Source organism: Oncorhynchus clarkii, unplaced genomic scaffold (assembly GCF_045791955.1).
Source record: "Oncorhynchus clarkii lewisi isolate Uvic-CL-2024 unplaced genomic scaffold, UVic_Ocla_1.0 unplaced_contig_1596_pilon_pilon, whole genome shotgun sequence".
Classification (NCBI taxonomy): domain Eukaryota; kingdom Metazoa; phylum Chordata; class Actinopteri; order Salmoniformes; family Salmonidae; genus Oncorhynchus; species Oncorhynchus clarkii.
Genome location: NW_027258033.1, coordinates 69,003 through 91,567, shown reverse-complemented (window position 1 = coordinate 91,567; position 22,565 = coordinate 69,003). Strand labels below are relative to the sequence as shown.

At 40.3% G+C, this 22,565-nt stretch overlaps 1 pseudogene; it reads right to left on the bottom strand.

Moving 5' to 3' along the window:
* The window catches only part of LOC139394601 (scavenger receptor cysteine-rich type 1 protein M130-like), a 30,818-nt pseudogene extending 8,501 nt beyond the window's left edge, over positions 1 to 22,317 (bottom strand).
* Between the last annotated feature and the right edge of the window lie 248 nt (positions 22,318 to 22,565).

Genomic DNA, 22,565 nt, shown 5'->3' with positions numbered 1-22,565 from the left:
TCTGAGTAAATGTCTTTACCTTGTAGTACAGGTAGGAGGTGGTGATGGCTGTCAGTAGGATCAGCAGCACTACAACGTGTCTGATGATGAATGCTGGCAGAGGAGAGGCTGCAAACAGAAACACCTTTGATGAGGGGACGGATCATCATCACATAGATCTGTGGGAAATCTGTCAATGACAAAGTTATAAGTCTGGTTCATGTTCAGTTACCTGTGATGGTGAGGGAGAGGAGCTCACTCTCAGAGGAGATGTTATGAGAGAAAACATAATTGTCATAAACACAGCTGTAGTTCCCTTGGTGGGAGTCATCTGCAGCAGGGAAGAGGAAGGCAGCAGAGTGATTGACAGCTGGCTGGGTCTGGGTTCTGTTGGAGCCGGTGAACGTGAGGAGGAAGGAGCCTCCTGGGTTCTGTGGCTGAGTGGAGCAGGTGATGGTGAAGTTGTAGCCCGTGAACATCTCGGGCCCCTGGTGGCCCCTGAAGACCCCTCCCATTGGGTCAGTCAGGAAGATATCAGGCTGGACCAGGAGATCTGTAACAATAAAAGAGAACAAGAAAAACCTCTTCAACTAGTTTCCTATAGATATGACAATAACATAAGCATGTAACCGTGCCAGCCACCCTCCCTCACAGGGCAACATGAGTAGTGGGCCTACAGTCACTGAGACAACATATGTTGATATCAGGCTTAAGCAGGACATCTGGAACAAGAGGAGAGAAAATGAAAACGTAGCTCCTCAACTACTTTCCTCATTTAGATATGACAATAACATGACATGTGACAGTGGTAGTGAGTAGAGACGTTCACTGAGATAACACTCACATACAAAAGCATTCTGGGATATTTAAGTTGTATTTGATTCCTACTTGACTGAGTGATCTATTTAGTAAAGCAGACTGACAAGTTAAACAGTCATCATGAGAGGTGCAGAGGAAGTTGTATGAATGAAGGAAATCATTTGAATATAATTATAATATGTTGATATTTCCTGAGCAGATCACTGTGAGTCCAGGAAGGAGATATAATACATGGACAAAAGTATGTGGAACTCAGCAGTGAGTTTTACAACAGAGGATTATTTTTAGGCTCTATGTGGTTCAGAACCTCGGCGGTCCGTTCTGTGAGCTTGTGTTGTCTACCACTTCACGGCTGAGCCGTTGTTGCTCCTAGACTTGCCACATTAAATCACTGAGATCTTCAGTAAGTCCAATCTACTGGCAATGTTTGTCTATGGAGATTGCATGGCCATGTGCTCAATTTGATACACCTGTCAGCTACAGGTTTGGCTGAAATAGACGAATCCACTAATGTCCACATACTCTTGGCCATATAGTGTGTTTTGTTATTACCTGAGCAGATCACTGTGAGTCCAGGACGGAGATCATCCATTCTCAAACACTCCCTCAGTGAAGACTCAGACCCAGAACAGGAAACTCCAAACCCTCTAGTGGTGTTTCCAGGAAGAACTGAAACAGTGGAGCCACAACCCAGCTGTCTACACACTACTGCAGCTACATCGTCCCAGTCGTCAGCTCCCACAGTCCTCCACTCTCCCTGGTCGTACCACTCCACTCCACCAGCACAGTGACTGCCTCCTCCCACCAGCCTCACATCATCAGGCTCTGAGAAAATAAAAGAGAGAGACAGTAATCTTACTATTTTCTCACTAAAACACACCTATATTGTCTCTCATATTCCTCACTCCAGGTGAGAAACAATGTAGATTGAGTGACAAACTGTTTCTTACCTGAGCAGGTGAGTCCAACAGCATTACCAGGTAGGCAGGTGCTGTGTTTTCTGTCTGAGGTGTCACAGTCCAGGAGAAGGGACTCATTACCTTTACACTGGAACTCTTTATCCCAGGTCTGACCCCCACCTTCTCCATAGAGCCCCCCCTGTAGAGCTGCAGGAGCCCCACAGCCAACATCCCTACAGACTACCTCTGCATCCTGCCGGTCAAAGTCAGCTTCACACACTGAGGCCCAGGACTGATTGGACTTCACCTCCACTCTCCCAGAGCAGAGACCAGCTCCATCCACAAGCCGCACAGACTCTGGAGAAAAAGAGTTGGTTGAACATTCAATCAGTTTTGTTGATGACACTGTCAAGGACTAAACACAAATATGTTGGATAAAAGATTGTAGTTTGCTATGTTTGATACTGTAAGAGGTAGAAATGGGTTCTTAGTCACTCATGATAGGGTTGGGAATAATGCAGGCAGGAGACAGGAATAAGTTCACTTCACTTTATAGAAAATAAACAGCTGGACATCCATCAGGCAGCTTCACTTCAGTACCATCTGAACTACAATGATCTGCCCATGAACATCTCCCATAAACCAATATGACAAACACAAATATAATGTTTAAATACATCTGACATCTCTCCCTCTATTTAAATGAAATAAAAACACATAAAACATGATACATGGTAATATTGTATAATGTATAAATAAATCTCTCAATATGACCAGTCTCTTACCTGAACAGGTCACATGATGATAATATTCACCATCACAGTCACCAGGTTTTTCTATGATGTCACACTGTCTAATAGAAGACTCATTTCCCCTACAACTAAATAGTCTGACTCCTCTTCTTCCATCTTCAATCAGAGGTCCTCTAGATTCAGATACAGGATTCCCACAGTCCAGCTCTCTACACACAACCTTGGTCTCTCTCATGTCCCACAACCACGTCTCTATCATCATGCTCCACCAACTAGAACATAGACTCAACCACTCTCCTCTGTAGAAGACTTCCACTGTCCCAGAACAGGAAGTGGTCCCATTCACCAGTCTGACTGAGTATTCAGCTGTAAACAGCAGAGAGGAAAACACAGTGGTGAGGACAGATGATGACAGTGATTCTGTTATTCTAACAGCAGTAATGCTTTGTGGTTGACAAGTATTAGTAGTTCCATAAAACACTACTTGTTATTGGGGTTTAGAATGGTTTGTATGGACACATGAATTTCTCCATGTGGGATAATAAAGTTGACTAATATTGAACTGCTATAATCACTGTAGATTTATACTCTACCTACCTGGTGGACTGACGCTTTGAGCCTGGAGATCTGAGTAGAAAGAGAGAGACAGAGGAGAAAGAGAGAGAAAGAGACAGAGAGACAGAGAGAAACAAAGGAGAAAGGGAGGAGTCAGAGGAAGAGAGAGACAGAGGTTAAATGAACATCAACATGACCTTTCATGATGTGATGGGGAAGACAGGCTTATCGTTGGTATGGTGCAACAACACCCATGTGTACATACACTATATATACAAAAGTATGTGGACACCCCTTCTGTAAAGTTTGGTGGAGGAGGAATAATGGTCTGGGGTTGTTTTTAATGGATCGGGTTAGGCCCCTTAGTTTCATTGAAGGGAAATGTAATCGCTACAGCATACAATGACATTCTAGACTATTCTGTGCTTCCAACTTTGTGGCAACAGTTTGGGGAAGGCCCTTTCCTGTTTCAGCATGACAATGCCCCTGTACACAAAGCGAGGTCCATACAGAAATAGTTTGTTGAGATCGATGTGGAAGAACTTTACTGGCCTTCACAGAGCCCTGACCTAAACCCCATTGAATACCTTTAGGGATGAATTGAAACGTCGACTGAGCCAGGCCTAATCGCCCAACCTCACTAATGCTGTTGTGGCTGAATGGAAGCAAGTCCCTGCAGCAATGTTCCATCTTCTAGTGGAAAGCCTTCCCAGAATACTGGAGGCTGTTATAGCAGCAATGGGGCACCAACTCCATATTAATGCCCATGATTTTGGAATGAGATGTTAGATGAGCAGGTGTCCACATACTTTTGGTCATGTAGTGTACATTCCCCTTCCATGCAAATGTGTAACTTTCTTTGCAGATGAGAATAAATCTAATTTAAAAAATATATATATATATAATTTTTTAAATCATTAATTTCAAGGGTCAGGGGTCAAGCTGAGCCGGACCAAGTGTGGAAAAGGTTGCTGGTTATGATGACATCACTTGTGAGAAGTCAGTAAAGACAAGATATTCAGTTGACTGCATGTTAGTCTGTCAGCCCTATCTCTGTTGACATCTCACTTTCTCTCCACGCCTTCTCTCTCTCTCTCTGTTCCTCTCTCTCTCTTCCTGACAGATTGCATCAGACCTGTTGCCTTGGTAACGGACCTCTATCATCTACACCCCCCTTCTCCTACTCTAACATCAGACCAATATAATATATAATATGTCAAGTATAAGTTGTTCCATAAAACACTACTTGTTATTGGGGTTTAGAATGGTTTGTATGGACACATGAATTTCTCCAAGTGGGATAATAAAGTTGACTAATATTGAACTGCTATAATCACTGTAGATTTATACTCTACCTACCTGGTGGACTGACGCTTTGAGCCTGGAGATCTGAGGAGAAAGAGAGAGACAGAGGAGAAAGGGAGCGAGGGACAGAGTGAGAGAGAAAGGGAGGAGTCAGAGGAAGAGAGAGACAGAGGTTAAATGAACATCAACATGACCTTTCATGATATGATGGGGAAGACAGGCTTATCGTTGGTATGGTGCAACAACACCCATGTGTAAACACATTCCCCATCTCTCCTCCACCCTCCTCTCTCCCCTACCCTCTTCTCTCCTCTGCAAATCTCTCTATCCCCTCCCCTCCCATCGTCTCTACTCTACCCTTCTCTCTCCTACCCTCCACTCTCCCCTTCCCTCCTTTCTCCCCTCCCCTTCTCTCTACCCTACCTTCTCTCCCCTACCCTCCTCTCTCCTCTACCCTTCCCTCTTTTCTCCTTCTCAAATCTCTCTCCCATACCCTCCTCTCTCACCTATCTTGCTCTATGCCCTCCTTTCCCATCGCCCCTCCCTTTCTCTCTCCCCTCCCTTTTTCTCTCCTCTCTCCATACCCTCTCTCTCTCCTCCTCCTCAAATCTCTCTCCCCACCCCTCCTCTCTCCCTACCCTCTCTCTCTCTCCTCCTCCTCAAATCTCTCTCCCCACCCCTCCTCTCTTCTCATCTCTCTCTCTCTCTCTCTCTCTCTTCATGACGTATAGTGTTGGACCTGTTGATCTTGACTCAGCTCATAGACCTCTATCATCTACACCCTCCCTTCTCCTACTCTAACATAACACCAATATAATATATAATACATAATATATACTTTCATTCATTTACATAGAGACAGATACAATCAATCATTGACACACTGAATATACAACAGTCAGATGCATGACACCATCACAACTTAACTGACATTAGTGCCTGTCCCCAGATGGACAGTTAGACTACAGTAAAGTACATTTACAGGTGATCATCATTGTCCTGCTTTGAGACACATTTTTACTGTCTGCTTCCAGTTGTATGTTATTTTACTAACCCTGCAAATTATAATATATCTTACAATATCAAATCATATCTCAGTAACTGTCACAAGTGTATATCAGTATAGCAAAACCTACCTGTGCTCCACAACAGGGTCATCAGTATCACTGCAGGTATCATATCTGTCTCTAACTGGGGCTCCACAGTCTGCTGTCAAAAAGAGTGGACTGAAGAGTGGAAAATACTGCTAGGCTATATGACTTCTCTCTCATTACGTCCTAACTTCAATGATGTGAGATTAACTTCTTAGCAACTTATCTTGGATCAGTGGTTGAACACACTACAGCAAACTGATATGTTAAAAAAACTCCACAGGAAACTGCTGACAGAGCAGCAACGTTACACATAGTGTGTCCTATAATATCACCTCTAACTTTCTACTGCTTGAGTTCACCTCTTATAGAATATTGGCTTAATGTTCCAGCATCTAAATATAAAATATAAACATTACCAGCACCCAAAATGGGTACTGACGAGGTCTCATGTTAGAGCAGTAGAAGGGGGGATGTGGTGTAGAAGCTAGAGGTCTGTTACCCAAGTCAACTCAACAGGCCTGATGCTATATGTCAGGGTCAGGCTGGGCCAAGAGAGGAACAGGTTACTGGTTATGATGACATCACTGGTGATAGTCAGTGATAAAATATGAAGAGGAGAGGAGAGGAGAGGAGAGGAGAGGAGAGAGAAAAGAGGAGAGGGGGGAGAAGAGGACAGGGGGAGAATAGAGTGGAGAAGAGGAGATGGGGAGAAGAGGAGAGAGAGAAGAGGGGAGAAGGGGGAAGATGAGAGGGGGGGAAGATGAGAGGTGGAGAAGAGGAGAAGGGAGATTAGCGGGGGAAGATGAGAGGGGGAGAAAAGGGGAGAGAGAGAAGTGGAGAGGGGAGAGAAGAAGAGTATGGGAGATGGGGGGGGGGGGGGGGGTCCTGTTTGTCTCCCACCGTTCCACTCAGAGGACTATCAAATCAATCATCAAATCAATTTTATTCATAAAGCCCTTCTTACATCAGCTGATGTCTCAAAGTGCTGTACAGAAACCCAGCCTACAACCCCAAACAGCAAGCAATGCTAGTGGCCATAAGAGGAACTGTCCTGTCAGTGTATTTTTACTGCTGGCTCAAAACAACACAATACCTGCAAACAGGATATGATTCATGTGTGAGTACTAAAAGCAAATGAATATAGTATATTATAGTATATTTATTATATATGTGGGTCTGATAAGTAAACACTCTTAATGTTTGCTGTTTAATCACCCAGAAGAACATTTGGCACTATGTAACCAAACACATGTGAAACCTCATGATATGAGTGATAAGAAGTGTTTAAAAAGGTGAGTTCTGAACCCTGTAGACTACTGCACTACCTCTGAAGAAGACCAGAGTCATTTCAGAATGAAGACTGCTATAGTTCTGACGGTGTTGCTGTTCTGTATGTCTGGGGCCTGGACTCAGGGAGAGAGTGGAGGGGTGACTAGTAGTTCTGTCTGTCTGTCTGTCTGTCTGTCTGTCTGTCTGTCTGTCTGTCTGTCTGTCTGTCTGTCTGTCTGTCTGTCTGTCTGCAGTACATACAATACATCAACAAAAGTATGTGGACATCAGGATGGTAAGTTGGTGGTTGAAGATATCCCTCTGGTGGTGTGGGGGCTGTGCTTTGGCAAAGTGGGTGGGGTTATATCCTTCCTGTTTGGCCCTGTCTGGGGGTATCATCGGATGGGGCCACAGTGTCTCCTGACCCCTCCTGTCTCAGCCTCCAGTAGTTGGGGGATAGGGTCAGTTTGTTATATCTGGAGTACTTCTCCTGTCTTATTCGGTGTCCTGTGTGAATTTAAGTAAGCTCTCTCTAATTTTCTCTTTCTCTCTCTTTGTTGCTGTTCTGTATGTCTGGGGCCTGGACTCAGGGAGAGAGTGGAGGGGTGACAAGTAGTTCTGTCTGTCTGTCTGTCTGTCTGTCTGTCTGTCTGTCTGTCTGCAGTACATACAATACATCAACATCAGTATGTGGACATCAGGATGGTAAGTTGGTGGTTGAAGATATCCCTCTGGTGGTGTGGGGGCTGTGCTTTGGCAAAGTGGGTGGGGTTATCTCCTTCCTGTTTGGCCCTGTCTGGGGGTATCATCGGATGGGGCCACAGTGTCTCCTGACCCCTCCTGTCTCAGCCTCCAGTAGTTGGGGGATAGGGTCAGTTTGTTATATCTGGAGTACTTCTCCTGTCTTATTCGGTGTCCTGTGTGAATTTAAGTAAGCTCTCTCTAATTCTCTCTTTCTCTCTTTCTTTCTCTCTTTCTCTCTCTCGGAGGACCTGAGCCCTAGGACCATGCCTCAGGACTACCTGGCATGATGACTCCTTGCTGTCCCCAGTCCACCTGGCCGTGCTGCTGCTCTAGTTTCAACTGTTCTGCCTGCGGCTATGGAATCTTGACCTGTTCAGCAGACGTGCTACCTGTCCCAGACCTATTATTTGACCATGCTGGTAATTTATGAACATTTGAACATCTTGGCCATGTTCTGTTATAATTTCCACCCGGCACAGCCAGAAGAGGACTGGCCACCCCTCATAGCCTGGTTCCTCTCTAGGTTTCTTCCTAGGTTTTGGCCTTTCTAGGGAGTTTTCCTAGCCAACGTGCCTCAACACCTGCATTGCTTGCTGTTTGGGGTTTTAGGCTGAGTTTCTGTACAGCACTTTGAGATATCAGCTGATGTACGAAGGGCTTTATAAATACATTTGATTTGATTCAGTTCCATCTCAGAAGATCTACTGACCATCATCAATCAGTAGCTGGAGTTCCATATCAGAAGATCTACTGACCATCATCAATCAGTAGCTGGAGTTCCATCTCAGAAGCTCTACTGACCATCATCAATCAGTAGCTAGAGTTCCATCTCAGAAGCTCTACTGACCATCATCAATCAGTAGCTGGAGTTCCATCTCAGAAGATCTACTGACCATCATCAATCAGTAGCTAGAGTTCCATCTCAGAAGATCTACTGACCATCATCAATCAGTAGCTGGAGTTCCATCTCAGAAGATCTTCTGACCATCATCAATCAGTAGCTGGAGTTCCATCTCAGAAGCTCTACTGACCATCATCAATCAGTAGCTGGAGTTCCATCTCAGAAGCTCTACTGACCATCATCAATCAGTAGCTGGAGTTCCATCTCAGAAGATCTATTGACCATCATCAATCAGTAGCTGGAGTTCCATCTCAGAAGATCTACTGACCATCATCAATCAGTAGCTGGAGTTCCATCTCAGAAGCTCTACTGACCATCATCAATCAGTAGCTGGAGGTCCATCTCAGAAGCTCCTCTCAGTTCAGACACAGTAGAACTCTAAGAACCTCATTCTGCTGCATCAAACAACCAGTTGATGCAGTATTATGACATCATCTTGTAATTTCACTAAGTGTATTGTCTAATGTGAACTGTGTAATCTACTGTAATTTACAGTACTGTAGTATATTACTGTCAGCACTTCTAAGGGACATTTGAAACACGTATCCTGCATTGTTTTCAATTGGATCAACTGGTAGTTAAAACGACTAAATTGAAAAAAGATTTCAATATGTTGTGTTTTGGTGATTAAACCAACGTTCTAATTACATTTCACAATAAACTTATATTTTGAATCAATGGTTGTGTGGTGAGATGTTTACAATCCAAATGAATGAATGAATGACAGACTGTCTGTGTCACAAGGTGACCAGTTAGGAGTTCTGTACTATGAGATGTGAAAATGTACCTCATAAAAGGTATGATGTTTTAACTCTTCATCGTTGGGTCTCAGAGCATTTCACAGTAAAGTCTACACCTGTTGTATTCAACACATTTGTATTTATTTATTTTATTTATCTGTTATTCTACCAGGTAAGTTGCCTGAGAACAACATTCTCATTTGCAGCAACGACCTGGGGAATAGTTACAGGGGAGAGGAGGGGGATGAATGAGCCAATTGTAAACTGGGGATTATTAGGTGACCGTGATGGTTTGAGGGTCAGATTGGGAATTTAGCCAGGACACCAGGGTTAACACCCCTACTCTTACGATAAGTGCCATGGGGTTTTTAATGACCTCAGAGAGTCAGGACATCCGTTTAACATCCCATCCAAAAGACAGCACCCTACACAGGGCAATGTCCCCAATCACTGCCCTGGGGCATTGGGATATTTTTTTTAGACCAGAGGAAAGAGTGCCTCCTACTGGCCCTCCAACACCACTTCCAGCAGCATCTGGTCTCCCATCCAGGGACTGACCAGGACCAATCCTGCTTAGCTTCAGAAGCAAGCCAGCAGTGGTATGCAGGATGGTATGCTGCTGGCCATTTAATGTATGTTTATGTATTTAAGACACTGCATCTCAGTGCAAGAGGTGTATAGGCTATATTACATGTATTTAGTGTATTATTGGGGCAGCAGGGTAGCCTAGTGGTTAGAATGTTATGTAAGGATCAGACTGTATAGGCTATATACCATGTATTTAGTGTATTATTGGGGCAGCAGGGTAGTGGTTAGAATGTTATGTAAGGATCAGACTGTATAGGCTATATTACATGTATTTAGTGTATTATTGGGGCAGCAGGGTAGTGGTTAGAATGTTATGTAAGGATCAGACTGTATAGGCTATATTACATGTATATAGTGTATTATTGGGGCAGCAGGGTAGCCTAGTGGTTATAATGTTATATAAGGATCAGACTGTATAAAAGCCAAGTACTAAGAATGAAGAGTCAGTTCTTCCATGGAATTGTTCAGCTTTGTTACTGTTTGTAATAAAGTCTAGTTGAATTCACAGGTTCTGGTTTGGTGAAATAGTTGATTCAATATTCTCAACAACAGTCAATGTGTCTAAACTCTAAGAACTTTGAAATTAAGTTGTTTTCAAGTCGTTATTAACAACAACCTGAAAATAAATATTTACAACCTTCAACTAAAACCAAACGTATATTGGACGTTGGGTATCGTCTTCTTTTCAACATCTTTTCAATGACATTTAGCTTGGTGGTACAGCCCAATGTCAAAACACAGCTTTAATGTGTCCAAATCAATAACCAATATGCAGAAACCATTTGTGATACTGAAAACCTAAACATAAAATGTACCATCTGCACAAACATCTGCAACAATAATCATGTTACTTAAACAAGCACCTTTTAAAATGCACCAGCACCAGAAACAGTGTTGTTTTGACAAGTAGCAATAAATCACTGATATCAATTAGGGGGAAATCAGGTTGTAGGTGCTGTTGAAACTAACACAACTAAAAACACATGGAAATGGGAGATATATTTTACCTCCCTGGTTAGAGGACAAATCAGGTTGTTGGTGCTGTTGAAACTAACACAACTAAAAACACATGGAAATGGGAGATATATTTTACCTCCCTGGTTAGAGGACAACCTGTAGAAGACAGTCAGCTACATTTTGGAGAGATGCATTTACATTTAGAGGTCGTTAAACAAAGGAACACAACACTTATTTTTCATCCCTCATCGATATCATGTTGAAATCATTTGTGTGAGAGTGGGGAGATGAGTTTGTCCTGTTAAAACTAACAGCTCAAAAACCACATGGAATCTGGGAATAATGTGTACATCACTGGTTAGAGGACAACTTGTAGAAAACATCTAGCTACATTTTGATTCAAGTGGGTCACCAATGCTGTAAGTGTAACACAGCTCTTTTTGTGTTAGTCACTTTCTGTTATATCATATAAATAGCACTCTTTCAATTCAGAGCCTGGATTTTCCCCCTGAGGCTAATATCAAAACAGAAATCAATTGAACAGGGGGCAAACATTTAGTGTTCTACATTGTGACATCATTAAAATACTCCTTCTACAATGCTAAAACATTCTACATTGTGACATCATTAAAATACTCCTACTACAATGTTTAAACATTCTACATTGTGACATCATTAAAATACTCCTACTACAATGTTAAAACATTCTACATTGTGACATCATTAAAATACTCCTACTACAATGTTAAAACATTCTACATTGTGACATCATTAAAATACTCCTACTACAATGTTAAAACATTCTACATTGTGACATCATTAAAATACTCTTAATACAATGTTAAAACATTCTACATTGTGACATCATTAAAATACTCCTTCTACAATGTTTAAACATTCTACATTGTGACATCATTTCATTGATATCATGAAACAACTCCTTCATGTATGTATTTTCTGATGTAGAGTTTTGTTCCATCTAGCCATCTGACTATACACCAGAGAACACACACAGGAAAGAAATCTTGTCCCTGTCCATATTGATACAGATACACTAAACCATGATTTAGATGTATTAAGAACAAATTGATTGACAAAGTCATGAAAAATGGAATAAACCACATTTTGGCTTTGATAAAAGATATGCCTCTGGGGTCAAAATGATCCATGTCAGAACTCTGGTTCAATGTAAATATGTAGTGGGTCTAAAGTTTGTTTTAAATTCTCACTCATTAAACACGAATAAATCAACACATGCTTCTCCAAGAACGACTTAATACAATATTACACTTTTATGAAATAAATGAAAATAAACTTTTGGTTCCTCAACTGTGTTGCCCCTCCAGTCAGCAGATGGCGATGTGTCTTTTTATTTTAATTTAATTTTATATATTTATTTTTTTATTCAAAATACAGACCAACAATTTACGTTGTTACATCATAAGAAACAGAACTAGTATCAACTAGAAAATACTAAAACACACAAAATATCAATGAAGTAATAAAAAATTAACTATTTTAGTGTAGTTGTTATCACTCTGAAAAAATCTATAATGATTCAGGAAAATGTTATTCTTGTTGTTATTCACTAGGGTTAATGTTTTAATAAAATATTTAAATTCAGTCAGAAAAATGTGTAATTTTGGTATAGAATTTTGGAATGATTGTTTGTGTATAAAGTATTTGGCAACAAGAATAAAAAAATTGACAATCATTTCAGTGGTTTCATTGCAATAGTAACATATTATATCCTCCATGTAGAACATGGGCAGTGTTCATAATGGTAACATATTATATCCTCCATGTTAAACATGGGCAGTGTTCATAATGGTAACATATTATATCCTCCATGTTAAACATGGGCAGTGTTCATAATGGTAACATATTATATCCTTCATGTTAAACATGGGCAGTGTTCATAATGGTAACATATTATATCCTCCATGTAGAACATGGGCAGTGTTCATAATGGTAACATATTATATCCTCCATGTAAAACATGGGCAGTGTTCATAATGGTAACATATTATATCCTCCATGTTAAACATGGGCAGTGTTCATAATGGTAACATATTATATCCTCCATGTAGAACATGGGCAGTGTTCATAATGGTAACATATTATATCCTCCATGTAAAACATGGGCAGTGTTCATAATGGTAACATATTATATCCTCCATGTTAAACATGGGCAGTGTTCATAATGGTAACATATTATATCCTCCATGTAGAACATGGGCAGTGTTCATAATGGTAACATATTATATCCTCCATGTAAAACATGGGCAGTGTTCATAATGGTAACATATTATATCCTCCATGTAGAACATGGGCAGTGTTCATAATGGTAACATATTATATCCTCCATGTAGAACATGGGCAGTGTTCATAATGGTAACATATTATATCCTCCATGTAGAACATGGGCAGTGTTCATAATGGTAACATATTATATCCATGTTAAACATGGGCAGTGTTCATAATGGTAACATATTATATCCATGTTAAACATGGGCAGTGTTCATAATGGTAACATATTATATCCTCCATGTTAAACATGGGCAGTGTTCATAATGGTAACATATTATATCCTCCATGTAGAACATGGGCAGTGTTCATAATGGTAACATATTATATCCTCCATGTAAAACATGGGCAGTGTTCATAATGGTAACATATTATATCCTCCATGTTAAACATGGGCAGTGTTCATAATGGTAACATATTATATCCTCCATGTAGAACATGGGCAGTGTTCATAATGGTAACATATTATATCCTCCATGTAGAACATGGGCAGTGTTCATAATGGTAACATATTATATCCTCCATGTAGAACATGGGCAGTGTTCATAATGGTAACATATTATATCCATGTTAAACATGGGCAGTGTTCATAATGGTAACATATTATATCCTCCATGTAGAACATGGGCAGTGTTCATAATGGTAACATATTATATCCTCCATGTAAAACATGGGCAGTGTTCATAATGGTAACATATTATATCCTCCATGTTAAACATGGGCAGTGTTCATAATGGTAACATATTATATCCTCCATGTAAAACATGGGCAGTGTTCATAATGGTAACATATTATATCCTCCATGTAGAACATGGGCAGTGTTCATAATGGTAACATATTATATCCTCCATGTAGAACATGGGCAGTGTTCATAATGGTAACATATTATATCCTCCATGTAGAACATGGGCAGTGTTCATAATGGTAACATATTATATCCATGTTAAACATGGGCAGTGTTCATAATGGTAACATATTATATCCATGTTAAACATGGGCAGTGTTCATAATGGTAACATGTTATATCCTCCATGTAAAACATGGGCAGTGTTCATAATGGTAACATATTATATCCTCCATGTTAAACATGGGCAGTGTTCATAATGGTAACATATTATATCCTCCATGTAGAACATGGGCAGTGTTCATAATGGTAACATATTATATCCTCCATGTAGAACATGGGCAGTGTTCATAATGGTAACATATTATATCCTCCATGTAGAACATGGGCAGTGTTCATAATGGTAACATATTATATCCTCCATGTAAAACATGGGCAGTGTTCATAATGGTAACATATTATATCCTCCATGTAAAACATGGGCAGTGTTCATAATAGTAACATATTATATCCTCCATGTAGAACATGGGCAGTGTTCATAATAGTAACATATTATATCCTCCATGTAGAACATGGGCAGTGTTCATAATGGTAACATATTATATCCTCCATGTAAAACATGGGCAGTGTTCATAATAGTAACATATTATATCCTCCATGTAGAACATGGGCAGTGTTCATAATGGTAACATATTATATCCTCCATGTTAAACATGGGCAGTGTTCATAATGGTAACATATTATATCCTCCATGTAGAACATGGGCAGTGTTCATAATGGTAACATATTATATCCTTCATGTAAAACATGGGCAGTGTTCATAATGGTAACATATTATATCCTCCATGTTAAACATGGGCAGTGTTCATAATGGTAACATATTATATCCTCCGTGTAGAACATGGGCAGTGTTCATAATAGTAACATATTATATCCTCCATGTAGAACATGGGCAGTGTTCATAATGGTAACATATTATATCCTCCATGTAGAACATGGGCAGTGTTCATAATGGTAACATATTATATCCTCCATGTTAAACATGGGCAGTGTTCATAATGGTAACATATTATATCTTTCATGTTAAACATGGACAGTGTTCATAATAGTAACATATTATATCCTCCATGTTAAACATGGGCAGTGTTCATAATGGTAACATATTATATCCTCCATGTTAAACATGGGCAGTGTTCATAATGGTAAATAAGTATCTTGCAAGGGTTTTCACAAAATGCTGACACAAATTTACATCAAAGAACAAGTGGAACAGATTCTCACCTTTTTCACAGAAAACACAGAAATCATCAACAGCCACACAGTTGAAAAGTCCCACACCACACCTTACCATCCAATGGGTAACAGCCAAGCAGAACGTCTGAATCGCACACTGGGTGGGCGAGACTACTGGGTTCCACCCTTCTCCTTGATGTTCGGACACACCTCTAGGCTGCCGGTAGATGTTATGTTTGAAAGTGTGCTGTTGGATGGGGACACAGTAGATGTGGATAAGTAGGTCCAGTCTCTGGATGGGGACACAGTAGATGTGGATAAGTAGGTCCAGTCTCTGGGTGAATGAAATACCATATTGAATCAGTATTGATCAAACATCTTTTCAACCAGTTGGTCTTGAAAGTGTTATTTATGTCACAAAGTCCAACACTTCCAGACCTCCTTCAGCTCTTTTATTAGAGGACTGACTCTTTTAGTTTGTGAGATGTATTTTTCCAGATGAAGTCAAGAAAGGTCTTGTTGATCTCTTTACAAGTAGCAGGGTTTACACATAAAGATAATGAGGGGTACACAAAACCAGACAGTCCCTCTGCCTTGGACAGAAGTTCTCTCCCAAGTATAGAAACATCTCTTTGTAGACAATTATTACATATCTTTTTGGTTTTCTTCATTTTAGGAGAGAAATTCATGTGTTGTCTGACTAAGTGTTTTTTTGACAGATGTATTCCTAAATATTTAACACAGTCCTTTACAGGAATATTTTATATTTCTTTATCATCAGAGTCAAATAAACACAAGATTTCTGTACTATATAAACACTGCTAATCCAACAATAGTGCTAGGTGCCTGTACTATATAAACACTGCTAATCCAACAATAGTGCTAGGTGTCTGTACTATATAAACACTGCTAATACAACAATAGTGTAGGTGTCTGTACTATATAAACACTGCTAATACAACAATAGTGCTAGGTGTCTGTACTATATAAACACTGCTAATCCTACAATAGTGCTAGGTGTCTGTACTATATAAACACTGCTAATCCAACAATAGTGCTAGGTGTCTGTACTATATAAACACTGCTAATACAACAATAGTGCTAGGTGTCTGTACTATATAAACACTGTTAATCCAACAATAGTGGTAGGTGTCTGTACTATATAAACACTGCTAATCCAACAATAGTGCTAGGTGTCTGTACTGTATAAACACTGCTAATCCAACAATAGTGCTAGGTGTCTGTACTATATAAACACTGCTAATCCAACAATAGTGTAGGTGTCTGTACTATATAAACACTGCTAATCCGACAATAGTGCTAGGTGTCTGTACTATATAAACACTGCTAATCCAACAATAGTGCTAGGTGTCTGTACTATATAAACACTGCTAATCCAACAATAGTGTAGGTGTCTCTACTATATAAACACTGCTAATCCAACAATAGTGCTAGGTGTCTGTACTATATAAACACTGCTAATACAACAATAGTGTAGGTGTCTGTACTATATAAACACTGCTAATCCAACAATAGTGCTAGGTGTCTCTACTATATAAACACTGCTAATCCAACAATAGTGCTAGGTGTCTGTACTATATAAACACTGCTAATCCAACAATAGTGCTAGGTGTCTGTACTATATAAACACTGCTAATCCAACAATAGTGCTAGGTGTCTGTACTATATAAACACTGCTAATCCAACAATAGTGCTAGGTGTCTGTACTATATAAACACTGCTACTCCAACAATAGTGCTGGGTGTATGTACTATATAAACACTGCTAATCCAACAATAGTGCTAGGTGTATGTACTATATAAACACTGCTAATCCAACAATAGTGCTAGGTGTCTGTACTATATAAACACTGCTAATACAACAATAGTGCTAGGTGTCTGTACTATATAAACACTGCTAATACAACAATAGTGCTTGGGGCCTGTTCTACAGGTTCACACTTGAATTAAATGGGAACTACCTTAAAATCTACATTTCTTAGATTTTCCCCAAACCTCAAAAGTGGTCTACTATTATCCTACTGAACAGTACAGCCTGGGTTGGTCTACTATTATCCTACTGAACAGTACAGCCTGGGTTGGTCTACTATTATCCTACTGAACAGAACAGTTTGGGTTGCTCTACTATTATCCTACTGAACAGTACAGCTTGGGTTGGTCTACTATTATCCTACTGAACAGTACAGCTTGGGTTGGTCTACTATTATCCTACTGAACAGTACAGCTTGGGTTGGTCTACTATTATCCTACTGAACAGTACAGCTTGGGTTGGTCTACTATTATCCTACTGAACAGTACAGCTTGGGTTGGTCTGACTGTGAAAGACCAATATGGGATTCATCATTTAGGTCATTCAGAGTGTATCACTGTTTCTCGTGCTTTTCACACAGGGTGCCTTTCCTTCTCTGGGCCGTTTGGAAAATGTTTTGCTAAATTAGAGTACTGTATACCCACTTCTCCAGGCACCACTACACCACTGACCTACACAACAGCTTTCAACATACCAGTATTCAGTTTGGAAACATTGACATCTTTCAACAGTTTGGAAACTGTCAAAATAAATGCTGGTATGAATTATACAATATTAAAATATGTCAAATTATCCATTTGTTTCAAAAGTGGTTGCAATGCTGTGAAAAACAGTTGTATTGAACTACAGTGCTAAAATAATCGATATTGTCAAATTTGAGCTTGTCCTTTCAGAGGGACTCTTATTTAGAAAAAAAAAATATATATTTTTAGAATTTTTTATTGTATAATTTTTTTTTATTTAGAAAAATATAATATGCTGTGTGCTGCAAACATATTATCCTGCTGCTAGCAGAACGGTAATATCGGCGTTTAACTTTGAATATTTGTACGGTGTGCTGCGAGGTACAAAATGCACAGAAATATATAGAGAAGGATTATATTACGTTCTTTCCACCAGGGGGCGATAAACGACAGTTAATATTCCAGAATAGAGCACCACAGAATTTTTGGCTCCCTTTGCCAAGAGGTCAATTTGGAAATCAGAGAAGACAGGCTATGTGCCCACAGCCCACAAAATGAGGTGGAAACTGAGATGCACTTCCTAACCTCCTGCCAAATGTATGACCAGTTAATTCATACTGTATGTTGTAGTCTGTCCAAGAGGGGAATCACACAGACTGATCTCAGTTAATTCATACTGTATGTTGTAGTCTGTCCAAGAGGGGAATCACACAGACTGATCTCAGTTAATTCATACTGTATGTTGTAGTCTGTCCAAGAGGGGAATCACACAGACTGATCTCAGTTAATTCATACTGTATGTTGTAGTCTGTCCAAGAGGGGAATCACACAGACTGATCTCAGTTAATTCATACTGTATGTTGTAGTCTGTCCATGAGGGGAATCACACAGACTGATCTCAGTTAATTCATACTGTATGTTGTAGTCTGTCCAAGAGGGGAATCACACAGACTGATCTCAGTTAATTCATACTGTATGTTGTAGTCTGTCCAAGAGGGGAATCACACAAGACTGATCTCAGTTAATTCATACTGTATGTTGTAGTCTGTCTAATAATTAAATCACACAAGACTGATCTCAGTTAATTCATACTGTATGTTGTAGTCTGTCTAATAATTAAATCACTTAAGACTGATCTCAGTTCAGTTAATTCATACTGTATGTTGTAGTCTGTCCAAGAGGGGAATCACACAGACTGATCTCAGTTAATTCATACTGTATGTTGTAGTCTGTCTAATAATTAAATCACACAAGACTGACAGCCTGTAATTTTATTAAAAGCATTCAGTTGATTACATGGCAGTTTAGAGAGCAACATCAGAACAATAATCTACATCATAATCAATAATCAATATCATAACATTTATAATCAATAACATTATCTCTATACTACTAACAACATAACACTAATCTACATCATAATCAATATCATAACGTTTATAATCAATAACATCATGAGAGGTAAACAACAACAAACCCCTTTATTAAAAAATGTTTAAAAATACAAAGAATGAACAGATGATTATAATAATACCTGGACTAATAATGGAAACACTTGAAGATAAAGAATCTAAGAGACACTAAATAAGATAAAGAATCTAAGAGACACTAGATAAGATAAAGAATCTAAGAGACTAAATAAGATAAAGAATCTAAGAGACACTAAATAAGATAAATAATCTAAGAGACTAAATAAGATAAAGAATCTAAGAGACACTAAATAAGATAAAGAATCTAAGAGACACTAAATAAGATAAAGAATCTAAGAGACACTAAATAAGATAAAGAATCTAAGAGACACTAAATAAGATAAAGAATCTAAGAGACACTAAATAAGATAAAGAATCTAAGAGACACTAAATAAGATAAAGAATCTAAGAGACACTAAATAAGATAAAGAATCTAAGAGACACTAAATAAGATAAAGAATCTAAGAGACACTAAATAAGATAAAGACATGAAGAGTCAAAAAACAGACTTAATTGAGCTTCTCTCTTAAAATTATTAAAACCCCATGTTACCCAGAACCCCATGTTACCCAGAACCCCATGTTACCCAGAACCCCATGTTACCCAAAACCCCATGTTACCAAAACCCCATGTTACCCAGAACCCCATGTTACCCAAAACCCCATGTTACCAGAACCCCATGTTACCCAGAACCCCATGTTACCCAAAACCCCATGTTACCCAAACCCCATGTTACCAGAACCCCATGATACCCAAACCCCATGTTACCCAAAACCCCATGTTACCCAAAAACCCCATGTTACCAGAACCCCATGTTACCCAGAACCCCATGTTACCCAAAACCTTTGTTACCCAAAACCCCATGTTACCCAAACCCCCATCTTATCCAAAACCCCATTATACCCAAAACCCCATGTTACCCAGAACCTCATGTTACCCAGAACGCCATGTTACCCCATGATACCAAAACCCATGTTACCAAAACCAATGTTAACCCATACCCCAATTTACCCAATCCCCATGCTACCCAAAATCCCATGTTTTTCTGCTGGTTTGTCACCACATTTTAAACATCAGTCCACTGCTGACCATCGATTTAAAACACAAAACTGACCCAAGATCAGCATGTAGGGTCAGCTTCATTCTACTCCTACTCCGTCCCATGGGCTGCTCTCTCCTCTCCCGGTCCAGCTTCAGCTCTGGAGCTCAGAGAGACCGTCTCCATGGCATTGACATAAAGATCCATGCTGCTCACCCTGTTCACTCTCTTCTGCCTCCTGGTGGGCTAGGGAGACACAGCACCAACAGTCAGACATTTACTCTCTACTATCTCCATTCTCTCCCCCTCACCCTCTCCCTCTAGTTTAAATGACTTCTAAATGTCTGAGTAAATGTCTTTACCTTGTAGTACAGGTAGGAGGTGGTGATGGCTGTCAGTAGGATCAGCAGCACTACAACGTGTCTGATGATGAAGGCTGGCAGAGGAGAGGCTGCAAACAGAAACACCTTTGATGAGGGGACTGATCATCATCACATAGATCTGTGGGAAATCTGTCATTGACAAAGTTATAAATCTGGTTCATGTTCAGTTACCTGTGATGGTGAGGGAGAGGAGCTCACTCTCAGAGGAGAAGTTATGAGAGAAAACATAATTGTCATAAACACAGCTGTAGTTCCCTTGGTGGGAGTCATCTGCAGCAGGGAAGAGGAAGGCAGCAGAGTGATTGACAGCTGGCTGGGTCTGGGTTCTGTTGGAGCCAGTGAACGTGAGGAGGTAGGAGCCTCCTGGGTACTGTGGCTGAGTGGAGCAGGTGATGGTGAAGTTGTAGCCCCTGAACATCTCGGGCCCCTGGTAGCCCCTGGAGACCCCTCCCATTGAGTCAGTCAGGAAGATATCAGGCTGGACCAGGAGATCTGTAACAATAAAAGAGAACAAGAAAAACCTCTTCAACTAGTTTCCTATAGATATGACAATAACATCAGCATGTAACAGTGCCAGCCACCCTCCCTCACAGGGCAACATGAGTAGTGGGCCTACAGTCACTGAGACAACATATGTTGATATCAGGCTTAAGCAGGACATCTGGAACAAGAGGAGAGAAAAAGAAAACGTAGCTCCTCAACTACTTTCCTCATTTAGATGTGACAATAACATGACATGTGACAGTGGTAGTGAGTAGAGATGTTCACTGAGATAACACTCACATACAAAAGCATTCTGGGATATTTAAGGTGTATTTGATTCCTACTTGACTGAGTGATCTATTTAGTAAAGCAGACTGACAAGTTAAACAGTCATCATGAGAGGTGCAGAGGAAGTTGTATAAATGAAGGAAATCAGTTGAATATAATTATAATATGTTGATATTTCCTGAGCAGATCACTGTGAGTCCAGGAAGGAGATATAATACATGGACTAAAGTATGTGGAACTCAGCAGTGAGTTTTTCAATCATATATTTTTAAGCTTTATGCGCTTCTGAGGTTCGTTCTGTGAGTTTTTGTGGTCTACCACTTCGCAGCTGAGCCGTTGTTGCTCCTAGACGTGCCACCTAATGTCCACCTACTTTTGGCCATTTTGTGTATCTTGTTATTACCTGAGCAGATCACTGTGAGTCCAGGACGGAGATAATAACTTCTGGAACATTCCCTCAGTGAAGACTCAGACCCAGAACAGAAAACTCCAATCCCTCTAGTGGTGTTTCCAGGTGGTACTGAAACAGTGGAGCCACAACCCAGCTGTCTACACACTACTGCAGCTACATTCTCCTTGTTCCAGTCAGCTCCCACAATCCTCCACTCTCCCTGGTCGTACCACTCCACTCCACCAGCACAGCGACTGCCTCCTCCCACCAGCCTCACATCATCAGTCTCTGAGAAAAGAAAAGAGAGAGACAGTAATCTTACTATTTTCTCACTATAACACACCTATATTGTCTCTCATATTCTTCACTCCAGATGAGAAACAATGTTGACTGAGTGACAAACTGTTTCTTACCTGAGCAGGTGAGTCCAACAGCATTACCAGGTAGGCAGGTGTTCTTTCTGTCTGAGGTGTCACAGTCCAGGAGAAGGGACTCTTTGCCTTTACACTGGAACTCTTTATCCCAGGTCTGACCCTCACCTTCTCCATAGAGCCCCCCCTGTAGAGCTGCAGGAGCCCCACAGCCAACATCCCTACAGACTACCTCTGCATCCTGCCGGTCAAAGTCAGCTTCACACACTGAGGCCCAGGACTGATTGGACTTCACCTCCACTCTCCCAGAGCAGAGACCAGCTCCATCCACAAGCCGCACAGACTCTGGAGAAAAAGAGTTGGTTGAACATTCAATCAGTTTTGTTGATGACATTGTCAAGGACTAAACACAAATATGTTGGATAAAAGATTGTAGTTTGCTATGTTTGATACTGTAAGAGGTAGAAATGGGTTCTTAGTCACTCAGGATCGGGTTGGGAATAATGCAGGCAGGAGACAGGAATAAGTTCACTTCACTTTATAGAAAATAAACAGCTGGACATCCATCAGGCAGCTTCACTTCAGTACCATCTGAACTACAATGATCTGCCCATGAACATCTCCCATAAACCAATATGACAA